Here is a 10,996-nt window from a genome sequence, read left to right as displayed (position 1 = left end):
CCCGACTCTCTCCGCGCATAGTGTGTATGGGGAGAGAGAGAGAGAGAAATAACACTTGAAAATATCAATTAGCCTTTTTTAAAAAAGAAGAAAACCCAGCCCAACAACAGTGGAATTCCCAGTTTGAGAAGAGCAGGCAAACAGAAAAAAGGCCCTTCCTGATGGTCCTTTCATAAATTGGCAGCTTTTTTTATTGATAGCGACTCAAGTTTTCATTACCATTTGTAAGTAATGGCTGCACAGGATAGGATTCTCGACACGAAGGTGCTTTGTAGTGCAACCTTTCCGCCCCCTCCCTCGAACTCCCGTCTCTCACCCCCTATGAGTCCACAGGCCTTTGAATAACAACCGGGTGGCACTTTGAAATCAGGAGTTGAAAGTCTTCGGCAGGGAAAAAGGGAGCATGAAAGTCTCGTTCTTTGAACCTTTTTCTTTTCTTTTCAAAGTCCTGCCGAAAGTGCAGGCAGGACAATAATGGACCAGGTAAGGGGCTGTCTAGGTGGAGAGGGGAGTCTGTGGCAATGAAGGTTTTAAAATATTTCAGCAGGTGTTTGGGTCAACGCTTTGTCTCTCGCCCACAATGCCTTGCCAGACAGAGACTTAATTCTGACTAAAGTTAGCTAAATTGTGCTTTCGGAAGTTCCTCACCTTCCGGTGCAATAATTACTCCTGGTTATTATTTATTTATAAAACTTTTTTGTTGCTTCATCTTGCCCAAGGCAACCCAAAGCTATGTACGACCAGCCAAGCAAGCAAATGAAAAGCCCCACTGTTATGTACTGAGTTGAATAGGACCCAAAATGCAGCAGTCTGATTGGTCCTAGAACAATAGGATTCAGAATGCAGCAGTCTGATTGGCCCTAGAACAATAGGATACAGAATGCAGAAGTCTGATTGGTCCACAGGAGCCACCCAATCCAGCTCCAGGTGGAATTGAATCCGCAACCTGATTGGCCTACAGGTGAATCCCGGAATCACATGGGGCCCATTGTGTAAATAATGTATATAAAACAGACATCCTGGGGGAACTTCCATTCCTCCTCACCACTATGAGCTGAATAAAGAGCATGAAATCCACTCTCGACTCCGAGTATATTTCACCCACATACTGTAGATTTCCACCCCCATTCAAGCCAAGGGGATGAATACACATTTAAAACACCCCACCCGTTCCTAAAAGGTCACAGATGGTTAAAGGCCAAAGACCAGTTTATAGAGGAAAGGTTTTGCCTGGCACCTCAAGGTATATAATGATGGTGCCAAAATGAACCTCCCTGGGGAGAGCATTCCACAAACAGGGGGCCACCACAGAAAAGCCCCGATCTTGTGTTGCCACCCTCTAGACCTCTCATGGAGGAGGCACACAAAGAAAGCCCTCAGATTATTATCTCAGTTTCCTGGTCAGCTCATATGGGGAGAGGTGGCCCTTAGGGTATTGCAGTCCTGAGCTGTTTAAAGCTTTATAGGGAAAAACAAATACTTTCGAATTGCCCTGGCATCCAGGGCAGCTGGGCAAGGATTGGTGTTATATGCTTAAACCATCTTGCCCTGGTAGTTACTTGACCGCTGAATTCTGCACCCGCTGAAGTTTCTGAATTGTATTCAGAGGCTGCCGTAATCTAACCTAGAGGTTATCAATGCATAGGCTATCCCTGTCCAGATAGGGGCTCAACTGCGGCCCCAGCCAAAGCACTCCACACCACCAAGGCCACATGTCCCACAAGCAACAGCAAGGGATTCAGAAGTACCTGCAAGCTGCATGCAAACTCCATCAAGAGTGGGCATTGGTAAGTAACTGAAGACCCCTCCAGACTAGTGTGATTTCTTTGTTTGAGGATGTGTTCCATGACGTCACTGATGCAATAATCCCACATTAGTGGTGAACTTCTACAGGGCTGTCCTGCTGTATCAGTTGTTCTGCATTGCGGCATCATTGCCACCCGGAGGGGCATTTTGCACTATAGCGCAACTGCAACAAATAACACAGAACATTTGTGGTATAAGAAGTTCCAGCACCAATTAACAGGACATGAACTGATTGAAAATGAAGCAGTAGGTCTACTCCCAAAACATTTGTAAGCGCACAAGCTTGTTTTCTCCTACTCTGGAGGATAGGACCCAAACCAGTGGATTCAAGTTACAATAAAGGATATTATGACTAAAGATCAGGGAGAACTTTCTGACAGTAAGAGCTGTTAGGCAGTAGAATGGACTCCTTTGGAAGGCAGTGGACTCTCCTACCCTTATTAAGCAGAGGCTGGATGGACATCTGTGATGGATGTTTTAGTTGAGATACCTGCATTGCAGGGGTTTGGACTAGATGACCCTCGGGATCCCTTCCAACTCCACAGTTCTGTGATTATATGGAAGATGGATTGCGTCATGAGCACAAATCATCATGAATGTGCAGTAATGATTACCCCCAACCCCCTCCATAATACAGAATCTGCTATTGAAAATACAAGCACTGGGGCTCATAAGGCTTCCTTTCAATACCAGGTGACACTTTACAAATCCATTTGGCAGGCTTGAAATTTATATACAGTCATACCTGAGGTTACAGATGCTTCAGGTTGCACGTTTTCGGGTTTCGCACTGCGCCAAACCCGGAAGTACTGGAACGGGTTACTTCCAGGTTTCTGCGGTTGCGCATGTGCAGAAGCGCCGAATCACGACCCGCGCGTGCACAGACACAGCGCTGTGGGTTGAGAACGTGCCTCCCGCACAGATCACGTTCACAACCCATACGTCCACTGTATAGCAGAGTTTGGAAGCTTGGAAGCTGGAGCTACCTGAGGTTACTCAGTCTCACCACCACTTGTCCTATCTCGTTTTCACACATTACTAGTAGTATCAGCAAAAAAGAACACTCAAGAGTCCTGTTGGTAAAGAGAGACATTGTTCTTTACAGTTAGTACTCCATATTCACAAGGATGGTTTCGGATCCTACACTACATGACTGAAGTTAACCTCATGGCATCCTCATGCAAGAAGGAGGAGAGAGTAAGCAGGAGGAGCAGCAAATCCAAGGGGTTTAGTGTGAAAACACAAAGTGCATTTTCCTTGACTTTCTGTTGGTCTCAACCTTGCCCTCTGCTAACTTGATCCAATGGTCTGTGGTCCCCCTAAGACAAAAATTACTGGGTCTGCTATTGGAAATACAAGTGCTGGGACTCATAATGTTTCTTTTAAACACAAGGTGATGGTCAGCACTATTTTTCTAGATGGTCAGCCTCCCCCCTTGTTCTCTTATAATGGTGATAGTGCCCACCTGAGAGATGCTGGGACTGAGTTCTGGTGAGTTTCGGCTGGAAACAATAGCCCCAGTGATAGTCTTCTTGCCAAGGAACATAGGGAGCTGTCTTGTACTGAGTCAGACCAGTGTTCCAACTAGCTTGGCATTGTCTATACAAAGTGGCAGTGGCTCTTTGGGGTTTCAGGGAGTCTCTCCCAGTCATACCTGAAGATGCCAGGGATTGGACTTTTGGCAAATGCTGCACCAATGAGCTACGTCCCCTATTTACAAAGGAGATGGGAGAAATTGGTGAAAAGGAAAACAGGCCGCATTATCCTTTGGTTTGCTTCTCATTGGAAAAAGAAGCCAATGCCTCTCTCCCCCCCCCCACTCCCGGCCGTCGTATTTTGTTTTCCAATTAAATGAAGCCAGATGCACAGCAAACATGAGTTGTGCGTGAAAGATGGCCAGCTGTTGCGTCAAAAGATTTGAGGCAGACCTCTCTAGGCTCACTGTCTCTCACCTGTTTAGGGTCAGGAGGGCGAATTAGCAAATATGCCAGCTGCCAAGATGTGCTTGAATAGTTTCTACCTGCATTTACACCCAGTACGAGATAGAGAGAGAGAGAGAGAGAGAGAGAGAGAGAGAGAGAGCGCAGAACAAGATTGTTGGATGATAGATCTATGCAAAGCAGGAATGAGTTTCAAACTGCAGTAAGTAATCTCTTTTTGGAAATGGAAGACTTTTTATTTAGGGGTAATTAGTCCATAAAGGTATCAGAAGAAACAATGCTTTGAAAGAAAGTGGCCGTGTGGGCCTGTTTTCTATATGGAGGTCTTAAAAAGTGGCAAAGATGGTGATCAACAGGCCACGCCTGCCTGGATGTTCCTCAAGATGTAGGCTAGTAAAGATAAAGGGACCCCTGACCATTAGGTCCAGTCGTGGCCAACTCTGGGGTTGCGGCGCTCAGCCGAGGGAGCTGGCGTACAGCTTCTGGGTCATGTGGCCAGCATGACTAAGCTGCTTCTGGAGAACCAGAGCAGGGCACGGAAACACTGTTTACCTTCCCGCTGGAGTGGTACCTATTTATCTACTTGCACTTTGATGTGCTTTTGAACTGTTAGGTTGGCAGGGGTAGGGACCGAGCAACGGGAACTCACCCCGTCACGCAGATTCGAACCTCCCACCTTCTGATCAGCGAGTCCTAGGCTCTGTGGTTTAACCCACAGCGCCACCCGCGTCCCTAGATGTAGGCTGGCTGACCATAAAAGAGGACTAGACCAAGTCATGGAGGATAAGGCTATCAATGGCCATGCCTAGGTTCTGCCTCCATTGTTGGAATACAGTAACTGGGAATTGCAAATAGGTAGAAGGTTGTTGAATTCAGGTCCTGCTTGTCAGCTTCCCATGGGCATCTGGTTGACCGCTATGAGAACATTGTTTACTTCTTTATCTATCCATTCAATTTGTATCCCACCTTTTTCTTCAAGGAGCGCAAGGTGGTCAAGTAGGACCTTGGTAATATGCCGCCCTGTGCAAGGCCAGAATGTGATGTCCTCCCCAACCCAAAGCCACCTTCCCAAAGCAGGGTAAGGGAGGTGCCAGGCTTTGGGAAGGATTCTCAAGGCTCTGGCAGGGTCCTAGAGCCCTTCCTCCTCCTTCCCAAAGCTGGGCGAGCAATAATTAGGCTTTGGGAATGAGGACTGTAGGATCCTGTCAGAGCCCTCACGCTTCCTTCCCAAAGCCTAGTACAAGGGATAAGTTGGAATGCAACTGCCACCATCCTTGGTTACTGGCCATTCTGTGTGGGGCTGATAGGAGTTGGAATTCAACAACTCCGTAAGGGCACCACATTGGCCATCACTGTAGTATATCCTACAGTGAGATAGCTGCCTTTACCATGAAGTATGGACTGTGCGGGTGGTGCTGTGGGTTAAACCACAGAGCCTAGGGCTTGCCGATCAGAAGGTTGGCGGTTCGAATCCCCACAACGGGATGAGCTCCCGTTGTTCGGTCCCTGCTCCTGCCAACCTAGCATAGAATCATAGAATCATAGAATCATAGAATCATAGAATCATAGAATCATAGAATCATAGAATCATAGAATCATAGAATCATAGAGTTGGAAGAGACCACAAGGGCCATCGAGTCCAACCCCCTGCCAAGCAGGAAACACCATCAGAGCACTCCTGACATATGGTTGTCAAGCCTCTGCTTAAAGACCTCCAAAGAAGGAGACTCCACCACACTCCTTGGCAGCAAATTCCACTGTCGAACAGCTCTTACTGTCAGGAAGTTCTTCCGAATGTTTAGGTGGAATCTTCTTTCTTGTAGTTTGGATCCATTGCTCCGTGTCCGCTTCTCTGCAGCAGCAGAAAACAACCTTTCTCCCTCCTCTATGTGACATCCTTTTATATAGCAGTTCGAAAGGACGTCAAAGTGCAAGTAGATAAATAGGTACCGCTCTGGCGGGAAGGTAAACGGCATTTCCATGTGCTGCTCTGGTTTGCCAGAAGCAGCTTAGTCATGCTGGCCACATGACCCGGAAGCTGTACGCCGGCTCCCTCGGCCAATAAAGCGAGATGAGCGCCGCAACCCCAGAGTCGGCCACGACTGGACCTAATGGTCAGGGGTACCTTTACCTTTACCTATGGACTGTGCAGAATGCTCTCCATCTATTCGCCTTAGAGGGATGTGGGTGGATGCCATTTCTTCCCTCTGCTAAATACCCTTACACCCCACCCAAACCCCACCTTTGTTTTAAAGAGGAAAGTATCGCCTTCCATCAGTGCACACTCGCTTTTGGCACCTTCTCATTTCTCCTCTCTTTTTAAGCGGGAAGACAAATTTCTCCCTGAACCATGTGGCAATCATCTTACACTCTGAAGCATGAAATTCCATCATCATTATCCTGGCATGAATGATTGTACAGATGTTATTTGGCCATAAAGTTTACCCAGCCCTTTAAAAAATACAGCCGCCAGCATATGACTTGATGACCTCTTGCAACAGTTTGTTCCACAGGTTGCCTATCCTTGGCGGCAACATTTTCTATTTATGGCTTATAAACACAGCTCTTTAAGGGAGAAAGCGACATGGAAATTTCATGCATAAGTGGAAGAACAGATCTGAAGTCTCACAGGGCTAGGAAAGAGCAGAAGGACATACAGACCAACACTTTTTCTTAAGGCAGGACCCTAATGCACAGCAATTCCCTTAGTCTCAACCCCAAGTTAGCTCACATAATTTTATTATATACCAACTGATGCCCATCAGAATGGAATGGACTCTTGGGAAGTGGCCAGCATCGCTGGAAGTGTGCGTAGGACTTCAGATTTTTTGGGGGAAGGTGGCCTGCAAAATTCTCAACAAAGGTTTGAAGCAGTGGTTCCCAAACTTTTTCAGGCCACCCCCCCATTGGTTTCATAAACTCATCCCCAGTTCGCCCGACCCTACCCTATAAAATGTGCTATGCAGAATAGTAGTTTGCACAACCCACTAAGGAAGAAAATAACACAAAAACATTCAAAACATTAACAATTAATCACACATTTATTCAAAATCTAATTACAGTGGTACCTCGGGTTACAGACGCTTCAGGTTACAGACTCCGCTAACCCAGAAATAGTACCTCGGGTTAAGAACTTTACCTCAGGATGAAAACAGAAATTGCACAGCGGGAGTGGGAGGCCCCATTAGCTAAAGTGGTATCTCAGGTTAGAACAGTTTCAGGTTAAGAACGGACCTCCAGAACGAAGTTCTTAACCCGAGGTACCATTATAAAGCTATTTGGTTTAATGAATTCAACAAAACTGATGAACTTTATCTGGTGATACCAGCTTTTCAAGGTCTGATAGTCATATACACCTCCAGTGCGCCCCCCCCCCACTTTGCTCAGCTCTGGTGCTTCCTCAGTCCAGATTTCTGACATTGTCCTTGATCTCGTGTTTGGGGTTGCTTGCTGGTTCTGACTCGCTGTTTAGCCCTCACTCCTAGCTTGCTCCTCAGTCTTGTCACCGGCCTTGTCCTTGTTTGCCTGAGAAGCCCAACTACTAGCTTGGTTCCTGACCCCGTCTCACAGTTTCCTCTGTGCACTTATTCTTTGGACCTAACTACTGACTGACCAGGAAGAGCCATAGCTCACTGGCAGAGCATCCACCTTGCATGCAAAATGTACCCCGTTTAATCGGCAGCATCTCCAAGTAGTGTTGGGAAAGACTGGCTGCCAGCCAGCGTAGACAATGCTGAGCAACATGGTCCAATGGTCTGACTCACAGACCCTCCAAATGTCCCTATTTTCCAGGGACTGTCCCGGATTTACAGAAGCCATCCTGGTTTCTGATTTGATCCAGGAATGTCCCGCTTTTCCTTAGGGAGCCCCTATTTTCATGAGAGAAATGTTGGAGGGTATGGAGTTATGTTACTCCTGAGCCAAGGAGATAAGTATCTATACAACCTTTAGAAGACATCTGAAGGCAGCCCTGTATAAGGAAGTTTTTTAACATTTCATGTTTTACTATGTACAGTGGTACCTCGGGTTACATACGCTTCAGGTTACATACGCTTCAGGTTACAGACTCCGCTAACCCAGAAATATTACCTCGGGTTAAGAACTTTGCTTCAGGATGAGAACAGAAATCGTGCTCCGGTGGCGCAGCAGCAGCAGGAGGCCCCATTAGCTAAAGTGGTGCTTCAGGTTAAGAACAGTTTCAGGTTAAGAACGGACCTCCGGAACGAATTAAGTACTTAACCTGAGATACCACTGTACTGGAAGCCACCCAGAGTGGATGGGGCAACCCAGTCAAATGGGCAGGGTATAAATACAGTGGTACCTTGGTTCTTGAACTTAATCCATTCTGGGAGTCCACTCGACTCCCAAAACCGTTCGGAAACCAAGGCGCAGCTTCTGATTGGCTACAGGAGCTTCCTGCACTCAAGCGGAAGCTGCGTCGGACGTTCGCCTTCCGAAAAACGTTTGCAAACCAGAGCATTTGCTTCTGGGTTTGCGGCATTCGGGAGTCGATTTGTTCGGCAGCTAAGCCGCTCGAGAACCAAGGTATTACTGTAATAAAATTGTTGTCGTTAGGGAATAGGATGTCCCTATTTTCACCAGAGAAACGTTGGAGGGCATGTACTCATCATAAGGCAGCTTCCAACATCCTTACCTTATAGCTCTCCCCAGACAGTTGTTCAGGAAACAGCTGTGACACTAGGAAGAACTCTCTCTCCCCACCCCACAAAAGCCGCACCTTGATGACTGACACACAGTAGGGGCATGCTGAAGGCATATATTTTTAAAGCACTTAAGTAATAGTATGATCTCCGGAGATCAATGTCATCTCTTCCCCCAGATGGCTGAGCGCTTCCCAGGGAGAGGCAAGCTCCGTCGGATTCAAAGCATCCCAGCTCAAATCCCTTTCCTGGTTTGGTGGCAGGATTTTAACTCAGCGATCCCAAGGGTCCCCTCTGGCATATTATTGGTCTAGTTTGATATCAAAAACAGCAGCACGGTTACTTTCTCCCCCTCTTCCCGCCCCCCATCTAAAAGCTGCTTCACAACCTATATAATTCTCAGCGCCTGGGCATTTCGAGCGGTATTGCTTAAGTGTACGTCTCCCTCTTTCTTTCCAAATTACTTCTCTTCGTATTTCCAAGACGCTGCCCTAAATCATTCTTCTCCATCCTTGACACAAGGGTAGGAGTAGCTGTGGACTCCACAAGGCATCCTCTTTTAATTATCCCCTCAATGAGCGCTGCATATTCAGCTCTTTTTATCTTCCCTCAGATGTAAATTCCTCATGGTCCCCTGACCATTTGTGTTTCTTTTTCTCTGAACTCATTCCAATTTGTCAATATTTTCCTGGTAATTAGGTGCCCAGAACCAACAGCAATTTCTCCCGCGCAGGTGTGCTTGAGATAAGGCTCTGTTCGTGCATTTGCCTGGGCAGTCCCGCCATAGGCGTGGGCGAGGAGGGGGCAAATGGGTGGGGGCTCCCACCAAAGTTGACTCCGCGGCACGTGAGGTGGACCAAACGTGCATGGATGATTCAAAGAGTCCTTCTCCACCTAAAAGATTCCTCTAGACTCAGATTTGGAAGGCACCCATGAAAGCGATCTGATCCAAAGACACACTCACACGATACAGTGAAAACCAAATAATTTACTACATAGAAGTATACATGGGGGGGGAGGGGACCTAGGCTTTTGGTCAGAGCAGTTTTGTGCCATGGTGTCCTCATACACTTCAACCATCCTCAGAGCTTTGACCTTTGAGTAAGGTCACATGTATCTGTGCACAACCAATCAGGTTCCAAGGCATCATGGTTCCAAGGCACTGTTCTGGGGGCTGGGGTCAGGGGAAGCTCGGGCTTCCCCCACCGCAGCCCCGTGTCTGGGGGGGAAATTTTTTTTTCTTTATTCCCCCCCCCCCAAAAAAAAACCCTAGGTGCGCCCTATGGGCCGATACGCCCTATGGGGTGAAAAATACGGTATGTCTAAAAACCATGACTTTTTGAGATAAGGAAGATTACGCATCTCACAAATGAAGGCAAAAACATTGTTGTGGATGTAGGTGATAGAACCATGTTTGGAAGATAAGGTATAGATAGACTGGAAATTTCTGAGAGGCATATTTTTTTTCTCAAGAGATCAGAACAGAGGCTGGGGGCGGGGGGAATTCCCAACCTATCATGTAAATATGTATTTAGGACAAGAGCTGTACGTAGATGTATTTATTTTTTAAGAAAACAACAACTTCTCCATCTCTTTGAAAATGTTACACATGTTGATTGCTGCACTGAAGTTTTAAATATTAATGTTTCAGCTGTTCCCCCTTTTTAAAAAAAAATTGGACGTCAGCTGAAACTTACTGGGGACCAATTTACTGCCAAAATTTCATTAGTTGAATCAAATAAGACTTTAGGGGGGGGGTTGTGAGTGTGTGTTTATATGCTGCTACTCGTTAACTGTGAATAACATTTAAACTGTTGGGAGTAGAGAGGGCTGCTGAGCTGATGTCCTGCTTGCGGGATCCCCAAAGGCCACAATGAGAACAGGATGTGGAACTATATGAGCCTCTGCTCCAATCCAGCAAATTTATTGATGTGCAGCACTCACAAGTTGTGGCTCATGAATGCGGCAGGAATGAGCACAACAACTACATGTCTGTGACTTTTGGCGTGGGATTTCTGTTTGAGCTCCATTATCAGTGACGCCAGTGCAAGGGTGAAGCCTGACCAGAAAACTGGTAAGAAGCAGCTTAGAGGGAACCTAATGCTGATTGTTGACGTGAAAAACAGCTCCAAATAAGGTACAGTGGTATACCTCGGGTTACATGCTCTTCAGGTTACATACGCTTCAGGTTACAGACTCCGCTAACCCAGAATACAGACTCCGCTAACCCAGAAATAGTGCTTCAGGTTAAGAACTTTGCTTCAGGATGAGAACAGAAATTGCATGGTGGCGGTGTGGCAGCAGCAGGAGGCCCCATTAGATAAAGTGGTGCTTCAGGTTAAGAACAGTTTCAGGTTAAGAACGGACCTCTGTAACGAATTAAGTACTTAACCCGAGGTACCACTGTAAAGGAAGGCTCTGCATGTACAGTAAAAAAAGGGGGGGAGTGAATAATGTTTTCAAGAATTGTGATTGGATGAGAGATGGTGGGGCGATGGGGTGGCAGAAGGTGGTTGGGAAGAGGATGAAACAGCTGAGATGATGTAAAAGTAAAAGGTAAAGGACCCCTGGAAGGTTAAGTCCAGTCAA

This window comes from Podarcis bocagei, assembly GCF_964188305.1.
Source record: "Podarcis bocagei genome assembly, chromosome: 10".
Taxonomy (NCBI): domain Eukaryota; kingdom Metazoa; phylum Chordata; class Lepidosauria; order Squamata; family Lacertidae; genus Podarcis; species Podarcis bocagei.
This window is presented reverse-complemented; position numbering follows the sequence as displayed.